Below are 23,541 nucleotides of genomic sequence, written 5' to 3'. Positions count from 1 at the left end.
AAACAAAATTATTTTGGATCAATTTATGGTAAGGAACAAAGTTTAACTGATAGCTATCCAAGATGGCAAGGAAACAAAGTAAACACATTAACAAAATCATAACAGACAATACTTAGCAGAGAAAAGTTTTCACTTTGAGATAATTAATAAAAGAAAAATCACATATTTATGGTTGCCCAGGCTCAGCACTCTTCAATCTACAGAAAACAGAAGAGTCAGCGCAAGTGGCAAGTCAATCTATAATTGGAAAATAGCTCCTCAACTAAATCTGTGGAATTCCTAGCAATAAAAAGATGGGCTTTCCCCTATTTCTATAAATCTGCTGTATTAAAGTAAAAATTTTAAAAACTCAGTATTTTTCCAAAGTGTTTTTTTTTCCTTTGTTTAAAGAGAAAATAAATAATGGATTCTGAATCTGACACACATTCCTTCCATTCAAGTTTTACGAATGAAATGCTAAAACCTACTTTCACATCCTACATCAAATTGCCTCTGCAAACCGAGAAGGATACTGCATCCTGATGGCTTCCACAGTCATTTCTGCCTCCTAAAAGCTGTTCAACTCTGGCACCTTCTGCACTTTCCTTAGGGTCTGAGAATTTTTGTTTAATATAAATTGAGAATGGTTTTAAACTCTGATTTTTCAAAGACAAGAAGCAGTTCTTAATCCTCTCCCACTTCTAATTCCTCCTTCCTAGAAGCCTAAGAGGAAGGGAGTACTGAGGTAAACATAAAACTAGTCTGTTGGGGAAAATACATAAAGCAGGATACAGCACATGGTGACCAAGAGGTATGGAAAAAGTTCTCCTTGCAAAAGCAAACAGAAAGCTCTGGGTGAATGATGAGGCAGGTGGCTGGCAATAGGATCCTCCTGCCAAACAGACAACAAATGTCTTGGTTCTCCCAATCTGGCTATAGTACACTAAAAGCAGAAACTGCAAGCTATAAGCAGAATACTTAGGAGGCCACTTTAGGCCATCTTAAGCCAATCGACAAAAATCTGTTAACACCATCTACACCATATGCCATTCATTTATTTTGCCTACAAACTGGTACAGACTTGGTCACCTACTTTAAATTTATACTACATTGGCAAACCACGTATTGTTAAAACTACTAACTTCTAATATCTAAATAAAACTAGTTGTTTGCCTAAAAGTGAAGTTTTCAGATTGGCATGGGGCACTATTTTAGGGGGACTGGTCTGAGAGATGACAGAATTCACGCCCAGAATGAGCACAAGAATCACAGAGTAAAGTCTGTTTGTTTCTTGGTAAATAGTACCAATATCCAGATCAAAAAATAACCATTTTATAATATAAACTTAACTTCTTATCATGTATCACCTCCTGCTTATACAGTCAGCCCTCCACATCCTCAGAATTAACAGATCAAAAATATTTAATAACAATAAGGCAAACAAATTTTTAATACAAAAATACAACTTTTAAAATACAGCACAACAACTATTTACATAGCATTTATACTGTATCAGAGATGATTTAAAGTATATGGGAGGATGTCAGTAGGTTATAGGCAATTACTATGCCATTTTAAATAAGGAACTGGAGCATCCTCAAATTCTGGCATGGGGTGGGTGTCCTAGAACCAATCCCCCACGAACACTGAGGGACTACTGTACTTATGTTACCTGTTCCAATGTACCCTTCCATCATCAGTTCAAGCACTAAGAACCAGCTGCAATGGCATGATTTAAGGTTTTTCTAGATACAGATGACCAGTTTGGAGCACAGCAAATTTCCAAACTGCTACTCTAGAATACACGTGCAGAATGAGACTTGTATCTTCAATCATAGGCACCTTTCCTCAAGATGTTAAATTTGAAAACGACAGTCTTTACTGGTGGCAGTACAAGCCCAGACGAGTAATAAAATGAAATAAATTAAAAGTCAGGAAACTCTCATTAGGTTGAATATGAAATCCAAGTATCACTTCTTAAAGGTTCATCAAAATCCTTAAGGAGTTGGTGCAAAGCTGGGTATCACAGACAAGTGATGCAGGCGGCCCTCAAAGAGAGGAATATAAAATAACAACACTCAGAGGGCCAAGGGACTGCACCGGATTCCAGTATCTAGGACAGACCAATAATGTAAGTACAGTACACATATACTGGTTGGGCAAGTAGGTGGAATGAATTTATATGTGAAGGGCCCACTGGCTAATTTCACCACTTACGCTGTTTTCTTCCTTCACCTCCAAATGACTTAAGGGTTAAAGATTATAAGGAAACAATTTTTGCAAGGGAATCATTCTAGATTCTCAGCTTTCTGTGATATGTTTGCAGTAACTCTTGCCCTGGCCAAATCCTCTCTATGTACAAGAATACCACCAGCTATTCAAAGCACAAAAACAACCTCATACGCTATATACTGGGAGATATCAAGCTTTGTCCACAAAAGTGGAATTAGACTAATGTGACTCACTTTAACAACTGAGCTTTTTTTTTTTTTTTTTTTTGGAGACGGAGTCTCGCTCTGTCGCCCAGGCTGGAGTGCAGTGGCCGGATCTCAGCTCAATGCAAGCTCCGCCTCCCGGGTTCACGCCATTCTCCTGCCTCAGCCTCCCAAGTAGCTGGGACTACAGGCGCTGGCCACCTCGCCCGGCTAATTTTTTGTATTTTTTAGTAAAGACGGGGTTTCACCATGTTAGCCAGGATGGTCTCGATCTCCTGACCTCGTGATCCACCCGTCTTGGCCTCCCAAAGTGCTGGGATTACAGGCTTGAGCCACCGCGCCCAGCCAACAACTGAGCTTTAAGCAGCTGGCTCCACTTTCAAATTCACCCTAAATTCTGTCCACAGTGTAATGCCAGAGTTTCTTAACAACCTCTGCTTTCTGTGAACATGAACTCTTTCTAGATTCCATAGCCATCCCTCAGATCCAGGTTTAACCACTAACTTGGTAGATTCCTTAACTTCTGCTCCCAGAGTTACCTACTCCTGAACAAATAACAGTACTGAACTGTTTCTGCTTAAAGCTTTTAAAAGCCACAAACTGAGTCTCTCCTATCACCACCAGTTAGTTCCCAAACCAAAGTCTACAGTTGTCGTTATCATTAACGCCTATATACAGTGGGTTTCCAAATCTCTCAGTGAAGAAAAACGAGGTCTGGTGATTTGTCAGCTGCGAGAAGGATATATCATGACAAAGATAAAAGCAAAGACAACACTTACAGAAGACAACAGTGATATTTTATTTAGACCAAGAACAAAGAGGTATCTGGGAGGCCATAAAAAAGCTTGCAGGTTGCTGCTTAAAGACTTGATAAGAAGAACGACAGCAAAATGAAGAAGTATAAATTGCTCTACTGAAGGCCTCAGAGTTACCAAATTTGATACCCAAACGTAAGGAAGTCCGGACAGTAATTTTTTTTTTTTTTTTTTTTGAGACAGAGTCTTGCTCTGTCACCCAGGCTGGAATGCAATGGTGTGATCTTGGCTCACTGCAACCTCCACCTCCCGGCTTCAAGAGATTCTCCTGCCTTAGCCTCCCAAGTAGCTGGGAATACAGGTGCCCGCCAACATATCTGGCCGATTTTCGTATTTTTAGTAGAAATGGGTTTCATCATGTTGGCCAGGCTGGTCTCAAACTCCTTGGCCATTAATATTTTTGTTGAATGAATTAGGTATCTATTTTTAGACATTAAGTTAGACAACCTTCCAATGGTTTTCAAACATTAAAAAAAAAAAAAAAGAATGAGACACCCTGGATTATATTTCCTCTATTCTAGACTGGATCTTGAAGCTTTTACTTTTTGAATCAGGTTATGTCATAATCTTAATGAAATATAATAGATATTTATAATAGAAAGCACAGCTCTTTACAAACTGCACATAGCTGTGTAACCAGCATCCCCATCCAGAAACAGTACATTAGCACTGCAAATCCATACTCCTTTCAATACTGCTTTTCCCCAAAAGTAACCAATAGCCTGACTTCTCACAGTGTAGATTAGATTAGTTTTACCTGTGCCTTATAAAAGTGGAATTATGTAATCTGTATTCTTGTACTTGGCTATTACTTAGTCAGTACTCTTACATTTGGCTTCTGTGCCAGTTATCAATTTATTGCCTTTTAACTCCAAACTCACCCTTCAGTACCAGTTCTGTAATAATGGACTGGACTCTCCAGAATTTCACCTTTACAGAGCACATGATGCTAAACCTGGTCAGCAGAGGGAGCTGGAGGGACAAGGCAGGAAGGGAGCTTGTCTTTTGGGTTCAAAAGTGCTGTGCTTTTGCTGTTCTTGCTCCTGCTCCAAGGTCTAGTGTGAGTATGTGGGGACATATGGTAGTGTTCTGCCTACCACATGCACAAAGCACATGGACCCTCAGCGACCACACCAGGCCTGGTGACCACCTTTCTGTGCTCCTGTAGACACGGACAGCAGGGACTCCAGGCCTTAAACACACAATAGCCTCCTGATGGCCTCTGCTGGCTTTTATCCCAGAGAGTTGTTTCCTGCAGCCCTCCTAAAAGGAGGCCATCTACCACTTCCCTCTACATGACCACCTACCAGGCCTGGCTCATCTGGACCCTGAAGGGTTATTTAACATGGCCTTCCCAATGCGGACTCTGCAGGCCTCTGCACCTTGTACCCACAGTGGCACCCAACTCCCTTCTGCATGCCTGCCTACCCACCAGGTTTGGTTTCTTGCTTGCCCGGCAACTGTGTATTCACTCTGGCCCAGGCAACCAGGGAACTCCTCTGCCACCCAATGGGCTACAACCACACCTTTACCAATTAAATCTGAACCCTAACCCTGCGGAAAAGGCCCTCTTATCCCATTCAGAGTATAAATAATTACCTTAAATTATTCAACTTTAATAACTAGGAGAGCTTAGATCTGCACCCAGGACAGTATAATAATAACCAAGACCCTTTTTTTTTTTGAGACAGAGTCTCGCTCTGTCGCCCAGGCTGGAGTGCAGTGGCATGAGCTCGGCTCACTGCAAGCTCCGCTTCCCAGGTTCACGCCATTCTCCTGCCTCAGGCTCCCGAGTCATTGGGACTACAGGCGCCCACCACTACGCCTGGCTAATTTTTTGTGTTTTTAGTAGAGACGGGGTTTCACTGTGTTAACCAGGGTGGTCTCAATCTCCTGACCTTGTGATCCACCCGCCTCAGCCTCCCAAAGTGCTGGGATTACAGACATGAGCCACCGCGCCAGGCCAAGAACCTTCTACTACCACCAATCTAGAAGAGATTAAGGACCTTTCACTAAACTCTTCTAAATTCTATGAAGTTTGAGGCAGTGTCATACTTTTCATTACCACTACATTTCATTACCTAATGCCACTATATTTCATTACCTAGTATACTGCCTTGCACACAGAAGGTGCTCTATAACTATCTGATGAATGAATGAAGATCTTGACATTGGAACTACCCATTTTATGCAACCTAAAGTCTCATATTCCATGATTTTTAGCCTTAATGTATTATGTTACACGACAACCCTAACTGGGAAAACAGTATTGCAGATTACTGTGATTAAACCATTTAAACATCCAGACCAAGTGACAAGGAAGAGCTAAATTCTGGAAGTTTCAAATTAGGAGTAAGTGATATAAATATCTGTGACCCAAGAAAGAGGGTTAAGACCTATGATCTAGTAAGGAAGATAAGACTAGCACACAAGTAACTGGAGAACAATGCAAAAAGAAAAAACAAAAACAAACATCAAGACCTAAGCTTTAAAAACCTAAGAGCCATGCGAGTTAAGAGACTATAATATCAATGAAAGTTTGACAATCTATTTCATAAAGTAAGCAAGGGACAGGAAGTGAAGACAAAGAAAACATGGGTAGTTCACTCTACGTTTCACCACGGGAGAGGTCTCTGACCATAAGGCAGCTCTAGAGAAATCAACTCAGGTAAGGGCTACTGCAGCCCCCAGATCCAGCAAACTAACTCCAGCTGTGGGCCTTTATAGACCACATGGAAAGGGGCAAGAGTGGATTCCTGATCCTTATAAGCACATGGGTAAAAGCAAGGGCCCATCACTCAATGTTCAGAGAAATAGTGGATCTAACTTTCTCCTAAATGCAGGTCGGCAATGCCCTCAGGCAAGCAAATGTTATTTTAGCTATCACTATACTGGAAAGGGAGAGAGGAAGAGGGAAGGGAAGCGGGGGTGGGGGAGGAAGGAAGAGAGGGACAGGGGATGGGGCGAGGGAGTGGCAAACCATCTAAAGTTTAAATTTTATGTATCTCTTTGTATGTTATTAAACAATAAAAAGTTTACCAAAGGGAAAAAATTGAACTGTTTTTTTCATTCTCAAAGATGATCTGGGAGCTCCAAAATGCCAGCGTGGGTTCTACCTATATTTAGAGATAATGAAATCATCCCCTAGTTTCTTCTCTTAGATAAATATACCAGGTTCCTAGCTTCTCTACTTGGGTATTATTTAGTCATTCACACATTTTCTGCTCTCTCCTGAACCTTCCATGTTCCGTATACTCCTTAATTTACAAAGTCAAAGCTGAACTAAGGTACTTTATCAGGTTAAAGTAGTATGAACCCTCACAAATACTCATCAAAATCAAGTTGAACCTTATGATGAAACGCTAAAGGCACTTCCGTTAACAAGTTGGGACCAAGACAAAAATGTCAGCAATCAGTGTTACTCTGGACAGTCTAAAGAATATGGGGAACGATTATGAGATAACACATACTGGAAAGGAAAACACAAAATTATTATTTATATATGATGTGGCTGTTTTATCTGGTAAGCCCTTAAGAAACGACTTGAAAACAATGAGAACCAAGAAAAAGAGTTTATAATGAGGTAGGAAAATCGGGTCTGAAGGCAGGGAATCTGAGGCAGAGAACCTAAGGACGATTCACACCTAGAGCTAAAGCCAAAGGAAAACTCCAACTTTCCATACAAACAAAAGGATCAGAGGCTACACCCTTTGCAAAGTCCCCTCCTTTCCCATGTGGCAGAGGGAAAACTGATCAGATATCTGAATAGGAGTGTAACTTTGTAACTTCACTTTAGCCTGATTGGTTACTTTCCCCAACCAATCAGGTGTTTGCACAGGAATGGGACCTTTGTAACTGCACTTCACTGAAGTGACTGCAGGCCACTACTTCATTTACACAGGGTGTACATCAAGTAATCAATGGGAAACCTCTGGAGGATATTCAAACCCCAGAAAGGTCTGTAACAGGTCCCTTGAGCCCCTATGCTCAGCCTGCTCCCACCCTGTGGAGTGTACTGTCGTTCTCAATAAATCTCTGCTTTTGTTGTTTCATTCTTTTCTTGCTTCATTTGTACATTTTGTTCAATTCTTTGTTAAAACACCAAGAACCTGGACACCCTCCACCAGTAACAATAAGATGGCCAGTAAAAATATATATTTATACAAACACCAATAACTTTGTGAAAAGAAACCTCAAGCTTTCTTTGTATGCACTTGCTATGGTTCGTGTCATGAATATCAGGTGAATACCAACTGGCTGCAACTGCATACTCAAGGAACTGGTGCCAGGGGAGGGCCCGTCCGCTCACACAGACCAGACATGAGAAGTCAACCTTCCGGAGGACAGTTTGGCACCACACTGGAACCGACCCCAACAAAAAACAAACAAACAAACAAACAAACAAAAAACAAAAAACAAAAGCCACAGAAACAGACCTCATATTTATCCTGTCTCCATTAATGCACCTAGAATTGTGCTAATATGTCCAACATAATATTCATCTTGAATTTCTACTACACCAAATCCAATCATTTCTGACATTTCTCCCTTTCATTGTATGGTTTGTCCCTCTGAGGAGCTGGTCACCTCACTCAACAACCAACATGAGAAGCTATACAAGACAGTCATTAATAAAACTAAAGAATCAACTTTTTTTTCCCCCAACTATTAAGTGAAGCCAAAAAAAAAAAAATTCTCTTTCTAAAGACTCTATGCCATAAAATCTCATAATTCTGACTCATTACCTAAAACTACATACCATGAAAAAAAACTCTGCGAAATGAATTCTTTTGAAGAAACAGTAATATGATCTCTATTTACTGAGTTATCTATTCTCTAGGTGAAAAAGAAAGCTTCTTTTAATATATAAGAAAAATTAATTCATTTTTTTTCTTCCAGCAAAATTTACTAAACAGGAAAAGCCGCAGAGAAGTCAGGAAAATGATTCAGGAAATGTTTCTGTGAGAAGACACAAACATCTTTACCAAAACATGTTAGGTACTTGAAGAAATTCTCTATACGCGAAGAAAATTAATCCTGTAATAATCATTACCAAAACAATATACAGCATCAATATTCGAATCTGTAAACAGAATAAGTAAAAGTAAGAAACATGTTGTCTTTAAGCCCATCCCCACTATATATGTAGAGAATCAATCCCTGGAGGCCTTTACTGTTAAGTTTTACCACTGGCACAGGCCACCTGAAACTTCAAACACAGTCCTGGCACGGTGGCTCATGCGTGTAATCCCAGTACTCTGGGAGGCCAAGGTGGGCAGATCGCCTGACGTCAAGAGTTGGAGACCAGTCTGGCCAACATGGTGAAATCCTGTCTCTACTGAAATACAAAAATTAGCCAGGCGTGGTGGCATGCACCTGTAGTCCCAGCTACTCATGAGGCTGAGGCACAAGAATCACTTGAACCCAGGAGGCAGAGGTTGCAGTGAGCTGAGATCGCACCACTGTACTCCAGCCTAGGCAACAGAGCAAGACTCTGTCTCCCCGCAACAGAAAAGGAAACTTCAAACACAGACTCAAACTCACAAGATGAGTACATCTCAGTAAGAACCAGACCTGAGGATGCTCCCTCATCTTTTTCCATCTTATCCCTATCAATAACATCAAACTATTCAAACCATCAGACTGTTATTATAATGTCCAGATTCTTGAGGATCTAGTCATGTTCTTATCCACACAGATTAACCTCTTATCAGACTAACACAAAAGAAGCACAATCCAAACATAAAAACAGAGAAAGAGAAAGGTGGTTAACTTTTTTGTGAAAAACATGCCTGCTCAAATTATCTACAACTCCCATCTGAACTAACATTTGGTAGAATAAATACACATGCTAAAGTAAAAACAGAATGAGGGACAGAAAAGGAAGGAAAGAGAATGATTTAAGAATCTGTTAAAATATAAGACACATTACTTCAACTAAAAAAAAGAAAAATCACTAAGCAAAGAGACGGCAGAAATAAACTTAGAACAAGACAGTCTCTACAGCACCTCCTGGCTTGGTTCTATAATCAGAGACTTGTGGCCACTATTTATCATGATTTAGAGAACGTGAAAAATTGTTTCTTTGGTATTGGATACCAGCTATTTGGCTTTCTGCTCCAAAAATAGCCTGAAAATGTATAGCTAAGATTTATCTGAGTGGCTGCTTTGTAACAAGCAGCTTTACCTTCAGTGCAAATAGAGTCCAAGGGTCAGAGAGGTATCCTGTGTGAATCTGTGACCTCAAGCTGTCTGCTAGGTTTCTCTTGATTTTTCCATCTACTCTGACCTCAAAGATTCTCCTACAGAATTTGGGGGCTATTTCTGCTCTAAAGTCAAGTAAAGAGATTCAAAAAAAGCTATACATTAAGAAGGACTTTCCAAAGGGAAAACCCTAAATATTTGCTCCTTTAGGTGGACATGTAGTGTGTGTGTGTGTGTGTGTGTGTCTACACACACTACGCATATGTGTAAACAAAATAAATATATGTGTAGCAAACATAATAAAGCAAATATATGTGTAGATTACTGGATGTTGAATAAACAGATTATCTTCCAAGGCTAGTGGGAAGTACACTTGAGTTATTTTTCTAGTAATAGAGACACAAGACAATTGATTCTCTCCCTCTCTTGTAGTACAAATCCTATAATCAGCTGTCTGGGACCATATCTTAGCCCTTGCTAATTGTTAGCCACATGGCCAGAGTAAATCACTTAACCTCCTTGCCTCAGTTTTCTCATCTACAAAACACGACAATCATATGAGGATTAAATAAATTAGTAGATGCAAATTACAAAGTACAGGGTCCGGCACATAGAAAATACTATATAAGGTTAAATACTGATATTTAAACAATAGCCATCCTAGGTTATAGACAAAATACGTGATAACAGCAGTGAGAATAAATGACCTATATGGATTTCAGTCTTTACCATGATTCATACACCTCAACCAAATAAACTTTAGCATTTTATTTTCCCTGGTTGAGGAGCAAGTCCCCCACACCCCCAATGTAGACAAAAACCACAAATGCATAATGCAGAAACACGACTCCAGATCAAAATCTGTTACCATAAAACTGTTTAAAAACAACACATTCAAAAACAAATAGGGGGCACTTAATTTAGCAAAATACAACTTTTAAACATTCTTATCTATCACAATGACACTTCTTTTACAAGGCATAACCACAGAAAAAGGTATAGCGCATAGTGAATAAATGGATTTTTCAGACACCTCAGAATTTCCTCACATTTAAAAAAAAGTTTTTTAATAAAAAATTTCTGTGTCACTTATTAACAAAATGAAACTTTGCTCTTCTTAAAATGCAGCAATAGTGAAATAATTATTTAGGCAACAATCACCAATGAATGTTCCGTTCAAACCAATTAGCTGAGCATAGTGGCAGGCGCCTGTAATTCCAGCTACTCGGGAGACTGAGGTAGGAGAATCACTTGAACCCGGGAGGTGGAGGTTGCAGTGAGCTGAGATCACGCCACCGCACTCCACTCCAGCCCGGGCAACAGAGTGACAGTGAGACTCTACCTCAAAGACAAAAAAAAAAGGAAAGAAATTTTCTATAATAAAAAAATTTATTGCTGGGTACAGTGATGCACACCTGTAATCCCAGCTACATGGAGGCTGAGGTAGGAGGATCACTTGAGCCCAGGAGTTGGATACCATCCTAGACAACATAGCAAGGCCCCCATTAAAAAGAAAAAAAAAAATCTACTTTGGGAGGCCACGGTGGGTGGATCACCTGAGGTCAGGAGCTTGAGACCAGCCTGGCTAACATGGTAAAACCCCGTCTCTACTAAAAATATAAAAATTAGCTGGGCGTGATGGCGTGTGCCTGTGATCCCAGCTACTCGGGAGACTGAAGCAGGAGAATCGCCTGAACCCGGTGGTGGAGGTTGCAGTGAGCCAAGATCGCACTACTGCACTCCAGCCTGGGCAAGAGAGCAAGACTCCATTTCAAAAAGAAAAGAAAAGAAAAGGCCAGGTGCGGTGGCTCACGCCTGTAATCCCAGCACTTTGGGAGGCCGAGGCGGGCAGATCACGAGGTCAGGAGTTCGAGATCAGCCTGACCAACATGGGGGAAAACCCCATATCTACTAAAAATACAAAAATTAACCGGGCATGGTGGCTTACGCCTGTAATCCCAGCTACTGAGGAGGCTGAGGCAAGAGAGTTGCTTGAACCTGGGAGGTAGAAGGTTGCAGTAAGCCGAGATCACACCACTGCACTACAGCCTGGGTGACAGAGTGAGACTCTGTCTCAAAAAACAAACAAACAAACAAACAAACAAACAAACAAACAAAAACACCAGAACTTAAAGGCTAAGAGAAACAAGACACGGGAACTCATAACCAATCCTAAGTTTGGCCACCATCCATGAGGAATGAAAAACTGCAGAAGGCCTATATTTGTAAAACACAAAAACATGAGATACTAGTGGTCTCTGAAGACTATATGTGAGATGCTTTAAGCATACCTCCTTGTCAGCAGAAATTTTCTGCACATTCCTATGGAGGTGTGCTTTCCACTAAGCAATGGAAATCTATTACCGAAGTATAAACAAGATGTCTTGATACCAAACTGAACTCTTCCAACCTCCTCACTCTTAGGAAAATTATTCAAAGAAACTGACTACTAAAACATGCTTGTAAATAGGATATATATATCTCTAAGAGTTCAGCAGCTTGCCTCTTACTACTTTTCAAGCTTTTTCAACACTCATATATTTTTATACAAAGAAATAATCTTTAGTACAATAAAAGAAAAAAAAACCGGGTTTTTGTTTTATTTTGCTTTCTGAAGTATATTTACAGCAATCTCTTCTCCATTTCCACTATTCCCAACTTAGGTCAGGCTATTATCACCTTATACTTGGTATCAGTGTAGTTAAAACATTAACTGAATATATTACAGATTCATAGGTCAAGTGTATCACCAATTTTCTTTCAAAACTTAAGAAAACAGTCTACTGCATGTATAGACAAGGACACTGTTCTAATGTTACAAACTACTATTTTTATAACGGGGTTCAGCAGGCAATACAGGGACCAAAGCTATACAAAGAGTGTTTACTTTTTGCTCTATAACTGTCCTTTGTATCCCTTCTTGTTATGTAAAGAAAATAGTGAATCCAAAATATTGTACCTTAGCAGTATTTTCCCAACAGCTGTCTGCCAAATATATCTTACCAGGCTAAACTCACCTTTCTGTGACTCCCTTCTCTCTTCACACATCTCTTGATAGGCTCACCCCTGTAATCCTAAGCACTTACAGAGGCTGAGGATGGCTTGACCCCAGAAGATCAAGAACACACTAGGCAACTTAATGACACCTCCATCTATACAAAACATAAAAAATTAGCCAGGTATGGTGGTGCATGCCTGTGGTCCCAGCTACTTGGAAGGCTGAGGCAGGAGGATTACTTAAGCCTGGGAGGTCAAGGTTGCAATGAGGTGTGATTATGCCTGGGCAACACAGTGAGACCCAGTCTCAAAAAAAAAAAGTAAAAAGAAGAAAAAGACAACAAAAAATACATCTATTGAACATGTTTTGGCCAATAATGGTGGTAAAAGGAGACACTATAAAAACAACAATAAATGATGCCTTACCTTTAGGTAAGAATGAATACAGTTTTAACATACAATTCAAAATAAGCTATAAGATGAAGTATATTTGGTTGTAGTGAAAGCTAATCTGGGAAATTTATTTCTCTATTGCTCTTATTCCCCCAGGAACAGGGCAGACTGCTCCTAAGGTAAGACAGAAGAGACAACATTATTGCTAGCAAAGTTGAAATTAATTAGCTCTGCCCCCTTTCTGCAGTTAATATGCCAAGCAAAGGTGGTTACTTCCTTGATTAATACAGTAGTAGTAGTTATATTTATCCACACTGATAGATGGCTTTCCAATATTATAGTCCTTCTACTCAAAGAACTTATCTTATAAGAACTTAAAATTGGATTTGTCTAATATTCACTGTTAATAATAATTAAGGTAGAACATTTACTGCATTTTGTCTTAATCATCATAATCATCCCATGAGATAGGTACAGTACTATTACTGTTCCCATTGTATAGACAAGGACATTGAAGCACAAGAAGGTCAAGTAACTTGCCAAAGATAACAGATCTAATAAGTAGCTAAGCCAGGATTCAAATCCAGGCAGTCTAGTTGCAGAGTCTATATTCTTAGCTACACATGATATGCCTGCCATAATGAAATAATATCATCATTATCGGCTGACCACGGTGGCTCAGGCCTGTAATCCCAAGCGCTTCGGGAGGCCAAGGCGGGCGGTTCACGAGGTCAAGAGATCGAGACCATTCTGGCCAACATGGTGAAACCCCGTCTCTACTAAAAATACAAAAATTAGCCGGGCGTGGTGGCGCGTGCCTGTAGTCCCAATGACTCAGGAGGCTCAGGCAGGAGAATCACTTGAACCCGGGAGGCAGAAGTCGCAGTAAGCCGAGATCATGCCACTGCACTCCACCCTGGCAACAGAGCGAGACACTCTCTCAAAAAAAAAAAAAAAAATCACCATTATCACCACTTGAAATCTTTAAGGGGCAAACTGAAAAAGTAAATCTATTAGTACCTTCTTCTAAAATCCATCAGTCTCATTAAATCCTGTGAAGAAATATTTAACGAGCATCTGCCATGTAGCCAGCATTGTGCTAGTAGTAAAGGGAATATTGGAGAAGAAGAAGACAGCTATTCCCTCAAAACCTTACTGTCGAGGTAGGGACACAAAACATACATGCATAACTAGGAGAGAAAATGTATGTCTTCTCTGTACAAAAGCAACTTCCTCATAAATTCATCCATGGCCAGCCCTCACTTCTTACTCCAGTGCATTTTTTAAGGTATATCACAGTTGACTGTGGAAACACAGGGACAATCTTCCCAAAACCTGTTGGTGGGCAGGGTCGTGTGGGTTTCTAAGGAATAAAAATAATTAAATAATCTCAACTCAATTCAATTATTAAAAAAAAAACCCTACACCTAAAATGTAGTTAAAGAATCTACATATCCAAATACTAACAAAACCCTGTACCTGCTTTTAAGAAATCAGTCTCATGAAAAAGACAAACATGCTACCAAATGTGATTTGATGCAAGCGCTGATATAACTAAGGAAGAGTTCCAGACACGGTGAGCAGAATTTAAGGAGTAGGCAACTCCAAGGGGAAATCCTTGATAAGATGAATTTTTGGGGTATTGTAAAAGGAAACAATACGGAAATGTGAAACTTCATAATAATTGAAAATAGTAAATCCTGTAACAGGTGCTGAATATTCTATATGCACAAATATGACTCCCTGCCAAACCCCAATACCAATGTAACAGTAGTAGTCTCAACATCAATATTTAATATCTATCTCAGTCTCTACTGTTCTACAACAATGTCCACCAGTAGATCAAAAATTATAAGGCATATGAAAAAGCAAAAGGGGGGAAGAACCCATATGGAAAGACAAAGCAAACAAGAGGGCCAGACTAAGAAAGATGACCAAGATGTTGTAACTGTTGGAGAGGAAATTTAAAATAACAACAATTGATATGCTAAACAATTTAGTAGACAATATGTACGAACAGATGGAAAACTTCAACAGAAAGATAAAATATGTGAGAAAGAATCAAATAGAAATGGTATAATTTTTTTTAAGTCATCAGAGATTTAAAATTTCCTTTGATGGGCTCATAAGAACACTCTACACAGTCAAGGAAGGAATCGATGAAGATAGGTCACTAGAAATCACCCAAACTGCAACAAAAAAGGGGAAAAAGAAGCGGTGGAAAACACAGAAAGAAGGCGGAGAGCTCTGGGATATGATCAATGACATCATATACATGTAACTGGAGTCCTAGATGGCAGAAGAGGATAGAGAGGGGAATGAGGCAGAAACAGTATTTGGCAGCGGGTAAAAAAAGGCTGAGAATTCTCCAAAAATAAAGTCATCAAACCACAGCTCCAAGAAGCTCAGAGAACGCTATAGAATAAATACAAACAAGTAAGCACAGAAATAAATATAATAAATACAATAAAGAACACACATTTAGACATTTTACAGTTAAACAGCTAAAAATCAAAGTTAAACAGAAAATCTTATAAGCAGCCAGAGCGGGGAAAAAGACACTACCTCGGAAGAAAAAAATTAAAATAAAAAATTCACCAGACTACTCATCAGAATTCTTGCAATCCAGAGGACAATGGAGTAATATCTTTACAGTAATGAATGAAAAAAAAAACACACCTCACAACCCAGAAATATCTCCCCAAAATGAAAGCAAAAAAATGAGTTTTCAGACAATTAAAAGCTAAGATAATTCAATGTCAGCATACCTGCACTACAAGAAATGGTAAAGGAAGTTCTTTAAGTAGAAGGCATATGACACTGAACAAAAATGAGGACCTGCATAAGAAGTGGACACCTCCAGAGATGGCAAAAACGGAGGTCAATGCAAGATCTTTTTTTCACATTTTTAACCATTCTAAAAGATAACTGCCTAAAGCAAAAACAGTAGCAATGTAGTGTAGAGATTATAAAAAATATAAAAGTAAAATGTATAACAATATCATATATGATGAAAGGGAAAAACTGGACATATACTGTATTGTTAGGATCTCATACTATATGAGAAGTAGTATAATATGGGAAGGTAGGTTGTGATGATGTATCTCGTAAATCCAAGAACAATCACTAAATTTTTATAAAAGGCATAACTAATACATCAATGATTGAGGTTAAATTGAATTTTTAAAAAACCCTCAACCTAAAAGCAGGAATAAAGAGGAAAGGGGGAACAGGTCAGAGACAAATAGATATCAATTGGCAAGATAACAGACTTAAATTAAACCATATTAATAATTATGTTAAATGTAAACAGTCTATACATACAGGTTAAAAGGCTGGGATTATCACAATACCCAGTTACATGTTTCTATGAGAAATCCATTTTAAAGACATAGATAGATTACAAGTAAAATGATGGAAAAAGATACACCATGCACACACCAATCAAAAGAAAGCTAGAGAGGTTATATAAATGTCACACAAAATAGATTTGAAATAAACAGTGAAAGCAATAGAGACATCCCATAATGATAAGTGAGCTAATTTATCAAGAAGATATAACAATCCTTAATATGGATGCACCTGACATTAGAGCTTAACAGCACACAATGCAAGAACTGAGAGAACTATAAGGAGAAATATACGTATCCATAATTAACAGTGGACTCAACACTCTACTTCTGGTAATCCATAATGTGTAGAAAAAAATTTCTATCTAGAAGATGAGAATAACACTACCACCAACTTTACCTAATTAATATTTACAGAACACCCCACCCTACAAGACCAAAATATACATTCTTTTCAAGCGAATATGGAATGCTCACCAATATGGCCTATATTCTTAGCCATAAAACAAACCTCAACAAATTTGAAAGAATTAAAATTCTATTATCCAACTACAAAAGAATTAAATTTGAAATTAACAGAAAAATATCAGGAAAATCCCTAAATAAAAATAAAACACACTTCTAAACAATATATGGATCAAAAAGGAAGTTAACAAGGGAAACTAGAAAATACTTTGAATTGAATCAAAATAAAAGCAACATATGAAAATTTATGGAATGCAACTTAAACAGTGCTTAAAGTTTATAGCATTAAAGCTTATATTAGGGAAGAAGAAAGACCTCAAATCAATTAAACTTCCACCTAAGAAACTAAAAATGGAGACCAAATTAAACCCAAAGGAAGCAGAAGAAATCATAATGAACAAAAATCAATGAAATTAAGAACAGAAATATAGTAGAGAAAAGGAAAGAAACCAAAGCAAGTTTTTAATAAACTTCTAAGCAGGGAAAAGACACAATTTACCAGTATTAGGACTCAAAGAGGAGACATCACAAGGTATACTATTAAAGGATAATAATGGAATATTATTAGCAACTTCCTGTATATACATTTTAACTTAGATAAGTTGAATAATTCCACAAAAGTACAAGCTACCAAAGCTCACTCAAGAAGATATAGAGTAGCTGGGCGCGGTGGCTCACACCTGTAATCCCAGCACTTTGGGAGGCAGAGGTGGGCGAATCACCTGAGGTTGGGAGTTCAAGACCAGCCTCACCAACATGGAGAATCCCTGTTTTTACTAAAAATACAAAATTAGCCAGGCATGGGGGGCATTCCTGTAATCCCAGCTACTCAGGAGGCTGAGGCAGGAGAATCGCTTGAACCTGGGGGGCAGAGGTTGTGGTGAGCAAGATCACACCATTGTACTCCAGCCTGGGAAACAAGAGTGAAACTCCGTCTCAAAAAAACAAAACAAAACAAAACAAAACAAAACAAAACAAAACAGAGAACTTGAACACTCCTTTATCTATGAAAGATGGTAAATTTACAGTTAAACGCCTTCCAACAAAAACTCCAGACGCAGATGACTTCACTGGTGAATTTTACCATATTTAAGGAAGAAATAATATCAATTTTACATAAACTCTTCCAGAAAATAGAAAAGGAGGGGACACTTCCCACCTCATTTTATGAGGCCAGCATTACCTTGACATCAAACGCAGCAAATACAAGAGACCATCAACCAAAGACAAAGATCAAAACAAGCGACATTAAACTCCTTAACAAAATACTAGCAGATTGAATCCTGCAATATATAAAAAAGATAATGAGAGACAGGACTAGCTGGATTTCCTAGGCTGACTAAGAATTCCTAAGCCTAGCTGGGGAAGGTGACTGTACCCACCTTTAAACATGGGGCTTGTAACTCAGCTCACACTCGACCAATCAGGTAGTAAAGAGGGCTCACTAAAATACAAATTAGGCTAAACGCAGGAGGTAAAGAAATAGTCAAATCATATACCGCCAGAGAGCACAGGAAGACGGACAATGATCGGGATATAAACCCAGGCATTTGAGCAGGTAGTGGTAACCCTCTTTGGGTCCCCTCCCATCGTATGGGAGCTGTGTTCACTCTTACTAAATCTTGCAACTGCACACTCTTCTGGTCCGTGTTTGTTCTGGCTCGAGCTGAGCTTTTGCTCCCCATCAACCACTGCTGAATGCCATTGCAAGACCCACCGTTGACTTCCACCCCTCTGGATGCGGCAGGGTGTCCGCTGTGCTTCTGATCCAGCAAGGCGCCCACTGCCGCTCCCAACTGGGCTAGAGGCTCGCGATTGTTCCTGCACGGCTAAGTGCCTGGGTTCGTCCTAATCGAGCTGAACACTAGTCGCTGGGTTCCACGGTTCTCTTCCGTGACCCACAGCTTCTAACAGAGCTATAGCACTCACCACATGGCCCAAGGTTCCATTCCTTAGAATATGTGAGGCCAAGAACCCCAGGTCAGAGAACAAAAGGCTTGCTGCCATCTTGGGAGTGGCCCACTACCATCTTGGGACCTCTAAGAACAAAGATCCGCTGGTAACAATGATACATCAAGGGCAAGTGAGATATATCCTAAGAACGCAAGAGTGAGTCAATCCTCAAAACATCAATCAATATAATTCACTGTATGAACAGACCAAAGGAAAAAACCCCATGGTCATCGCGATACACAAAAAGCATGTAACAAAATTCAAAATCCATTTCTGATAAAAAAAAAAAAGCTCAACAAATTAGGAACAAAAGGTAACTTCCTCAACTTGATAAAAGGCATTGACAAAAAACGTATAGTTAATGTGACTGAATTATTTTCCCTTAAATTCAGGAACAAGACAAAGACATTCAATCTCATCACATTGACTCAATATCATGTGAGGAGGAGGGATCCTAGCCAGTGCAATAAGGCAAGAAAAAGAAACAGAAGGCATAAAGAGTAAACAGGAAGAAATAAAATGGCTATTTGCACTTGACATAACTATCATAACACAGAAATCCCAAAGAATCTATAAAAAGAGCTTCTAGAACTATAATTTAATAAGGTCATAGGCTGTAAGATTGACATATAAAAATCAATTACATTTCAACATACTAGCAAGAAACAACTACAAATTAACATGTTTTAGTACCATTTAAAATAGTATCCAAAAAACATACTTAGAAAAATACTTAGAGATAACTCTAATTAAGCAGAGCCTTGTAATTGTTATAAACTAACTTTAAATTGGCCAATCTCTTCTGTTACAGAAATACTATGGGATAGCCTAAGTAGCCTAAACCTTCCAAATGAGCTGATTTATTTTCTTCTTATCTTTGAGGTGAGAAGAAAATAAGTCAGCTTATTCAGGATTTTGGAATAATAAGCAAGCCTTTCAGATGAGTAGAGGGTCTCTTCTCTCATGCTTTTCACTGACAAAGGTTCATCCCAAGAGTTTACACTGTAAGGTTAGTATCTTGGAACCAGGAAACAAAAAAAAAATGAATGCAGCCTCAGAATATTAAAAGCTTGCAAAAGTAAAGTTCCCTCTGGCAAGTGGGGAACTGCTCAGCCTGAAAACTGACAAGCTTTAATACTCACTCCCCAAAGCATGTCATAATGACATTAATGCTGTACAAAGGACAGCCTCCTGTTAATAATGCAGTGCCACATCTAACTGACCAGAGGTGGACTCCCTAACCCAAGAGCAGTTAATGCCTGAATGGGCCAGCAACTGATGACATTTCTGTAGTGAAAAACAAACAAACAAAAAAATCCTGCTAGGCAAAATAGATTCTCTCAAATTTGAAATGGAATGTACCGAAAGAATAAAGCATTAGGCAACAGGAGTAAACGCTGAGAAGTCATGAAATTCAGAGAGCCTGAAGGGGCCATGAGGGAGGGACCTTGGGCATGGAAAAAGTAAGAGGGAGCACAGTGTGTAAGCAAGCAGAAGCTATAAAGTAGAGGCAGGTAGCAGCAAGTAGGATGAGGAAGCCGGTAGGTGGGAAAAGAAGGGTGAGGTTGACCCACAGGGAGTGAGGTAAACGGCAAAATCCTATGGAGACTATCCAAGAAAACCTGCTTACGAAAGCCCCTGGAGTTGTCCTGGATCCAGCAGGATAAATGTGTTAGTCATCATCTATTGCCACAATGATGCTGAACAACAGACCACAAAATCTCAGTGTCATACAACAATAAGAATTTTATTTTCACTCAGGCATCTGAGTTGCGCTGGCACTGCTTTAAGCACAGGTCGTCTCGGGTGGCTCTGCGGTATGGTCTCACAATGAGAAACAAGCTGAAGAGGCTGCAGCGATTCAGGGTTTTTCTTCTCACAGTCATGGCAGAGGCACTAGAGAGTTCAGCCCATCAGCCCAAGCATCCTACTAACCTCTGCTTTTATCTTGTCCACTAACATCCCACTGGGCCAAAGTAAGTCATATGCCCAAGCCCAAAATGAAGAGGCAGGGACAAAAACCCATCTCCCATGAGGTTATGGCAAGGTAAAGATGTAGAAAACTACTACAGGAGAGTGAAGAATTGAGACCAATGATTCAGTCTCCCACACCACTCCACACCACTTCTCTAAGCTAGTCAGGCCTCAATCTCTGTACCCTGCAAACTGAAAGAGTCTAACTAAACACAGGGATCAAGAAAATTTTCTGGGACCAAAGACATGCTACCCTAGCTCCCACTCTCTAACGCAATGTCATCTAAGGACCCTGATCTCCCCTTTCTCCCCTTACAGGATATGGTCTAAAATTATTTTGTTGAAATATTTCTAATCAAAAGGTGATGGGGGGACTCTTAAGAAATCCAGGAGATTGAGAGGCCAAGGTGGGCGGATCACTTGAGGTCGAGAGTTCAAGACCAGCCTGACCAAACTGGAGAAACTCCGTCTCTACTAAAAACTAAAAAAATTAGCCAGGCATGGTAGCGCATGCCTGTAATCCCAGCTACTCAGGAGGCTGAGGCAGGAGAACTGCTTGAACCCGGGAGGCAGAGGTTGTGGTAAGCCAAGATCGTGCCATTGCACTCCAGCCTGGGCAACAAGAATGAAACTCCATCTCAAAAAAAAAAAAAAAAAAGTCAAGAGACATGTCTAGAAAATACGGCAGCAACCATTCAAGGATTTTCACAGATGGAAGGTGCCGATAAAACATACAGACTACCCTACAAGGTATAAAGAATTTCAAATCAGACTCCTGTGAATCCAAGGGTCACAGGTTCCCAATATCCAAAGCTTTTGAATACTTTCAGCACTTTTCATGGTTAAAAAAAAAAAAAAAATTCTAAGTGGTATTCTCTACCTAATTTCTTTTTTTTTTTTAAAAAAAGGAGATGAACCACACACACAAGAAAAGTGGGTAAAGTCAAATCTAAGTATAGAATAGAATGAAATGGTAGAAAACAAAATAGAAAAACTTGGAAAGTTAACACATTTAATTTGCTAGAGTAATAGGTAATATTTACTGTCTTAAACAGAGAGTCTTTTGAGAAAAATAGTTTTCCTCAAAAATAAGTAAAATCTGGATACACTTTTGAACTATGATCCATTTCAAACAATGAATTTACTCCTTTTTAAAAGAATTAACAATGACACAATAGTAGTACTTCATTCAAAGACAACGAGTACACATATTCACACAAACAGAAACTGGAGCTACAATGCACACTACATTTGCTGCTGTTCAAAGATTTAAAAATGCCTGTTTCTGACCTAGACTATCCTGGCAAAATCTAATTAGTGGTCAACAAATCCATGACTAAGGGAAGGAACAAAAAGGCAATGGACAGCACTGGCATTAGCAGGGATGCAACATGAGAACACCCGGGAATGCTGTGAATTCCCAAGATTCCCTGTTTTACAATAGGCTGGGTCTAATACCAGTGGGTGTGAGTTAACATACCTTAGTAAACTCTGTGACACACACCATTATGATGAATACTATTACACTGAATATCAAAGATTTCCAGTTCTCAGGTACCTAAAACATGCCTCATCTGCTACCACAGAATTCCTATTCATGTAAAAACAAAAGCAGTCCCTCCAAAATTCAATTTAGGAAACAATTTAAGAAGTGACTATGTAAAAGCAGTTCCTTAAAAGACTTCCTTAAACAAGAAAGAAAAACACCTATCCCTCCACCCTCTTTGTGGCAATCACAACAGAAAAATCAAAATACAATCCTTCTACAGAAAACAATTTCTTGCCTCTAAGGAAAAGATTCAGGCATTTTAAAACAGTTCTTTGGTATCCAAATGTTTTGATAAGGAGAATGCCAAGGCTGTTTAACTCAGCTCAATCAAAAAGGCGGGGGGGTGGTTTAAATAGTAAAAGAGGGATATGGTTTGTTCAGCACTAGAATAAACTTAAGAGTTATAAAAGTTAGGAAATTATCTCCCTTGTGATGCTCACTGGCCTTTACAGTTTGGTTTCTTTACTTCTTAGTCTCTATTTTCAGCATTAATTTATGAGAACACACAAGGAATTAAGCTGTACTGCCCAAAGGGTTTGTGTATGCACAGACCCAAGCCACTAAGAACTCAGAGATGGCACTTTAAAAGAAAGCCCAGCACCCACAGGGGTCCCACACGACTTCGGCCTACAACACTGCTACCTGCTGATATTGCAGCTCTTCTAGCCTGTTTTTCTCTGGTGACAACCCCCGAAAAGCCCAACTCTTATTATAATAAGTTTTGAAACATGGGTGTTATGAGCTGCAGTGTCTGACTCCCAAATTCATATGCTGAAGTCCTAACCTCTCTTTTCTCAGCATGTGACCATATTTGGAGATAGGGTCTTTAAAGAGGTAAGTTAAAAGGAGGCCATTAGGGTGAGTTCTAATCCAATATGACTGGTGTCCTTACAAAAAGATGAGATGTGGACACAGGCAAGTACAGAGAAAAAGGCCATGTGAGGATATGGTAAGAGGCAGCTATCTACAAGCCAAGAGAAGAAAGAAGAGACCAAACCTGCTGACATCTTGATCTTGGACTTCCAGGCACCAGAATTGTGAGAAAGTAATTTCTATTGTTTAAGTCACCCAGTCCATGGTATTTTGTTATGGCCCTAGCAAACTAATGCAACGGAGAACAAATTTTGCTAAAAAAAAAAAAAAAAAAAAAAAAAAAAAAAAATTCCCATGATCAAGATGAGATGCTACTTCTAAATCTACCCTTACAGGATTTTTGATGGCTTAATGTAACACCTCAATTCATCTCAATTATTGAAAAAAACACCACATTCATAACAAGCATTCTTATAGTTTTTATCTAACCTCATAAAGGTCTTCCACAATATCAATAGTAAAGCACTGTTGGAACCTTTTTCCCTAGCTGAAGCAATCACCAAAATTCACTTCCACTCTTTGCCTTCTCCACTATGGTATTTTCAAGACCATAT

The 23,541-nt window shown here is 39.2% G+C and overlaps 1 protein-coding gene across 2 annotated transcripts in view; it reads right to left on the bottom strand.

Annotated features, from left to right (window-relative positions):
* CHD6 (chromodomain helicase DNA binding protein 6) overlaps positions 1-23,541 on the bottom strand; it is a 208,636-nt gene that overhangs the window by 162,107 nt on the left and 22,988 nt on the right. The gene's annotated exons all lie outside the window — the stretch shown is intronic.

Source organism: Chlorocebus sabaeus, chromosome 2, assembly GCF_047675955.1.
Source record: "Chlorocebus sabaeus isolate Y175 chromosome 2, mChlSab1.0.hap1, whole genome shotgun sequence".
In the NCBI taxonomy this organism is placed as follows: Eukaryota; Metazoa; Chordata; class Mammalia; order Primates; family Cercopithecidae; genus Chlorocebus; species Chlorocebus sabaeus.
Note: the sequence above shows the minus strand (reverse complement) of the source record. Positions and strands in the feature narration are given on the sequence as shown.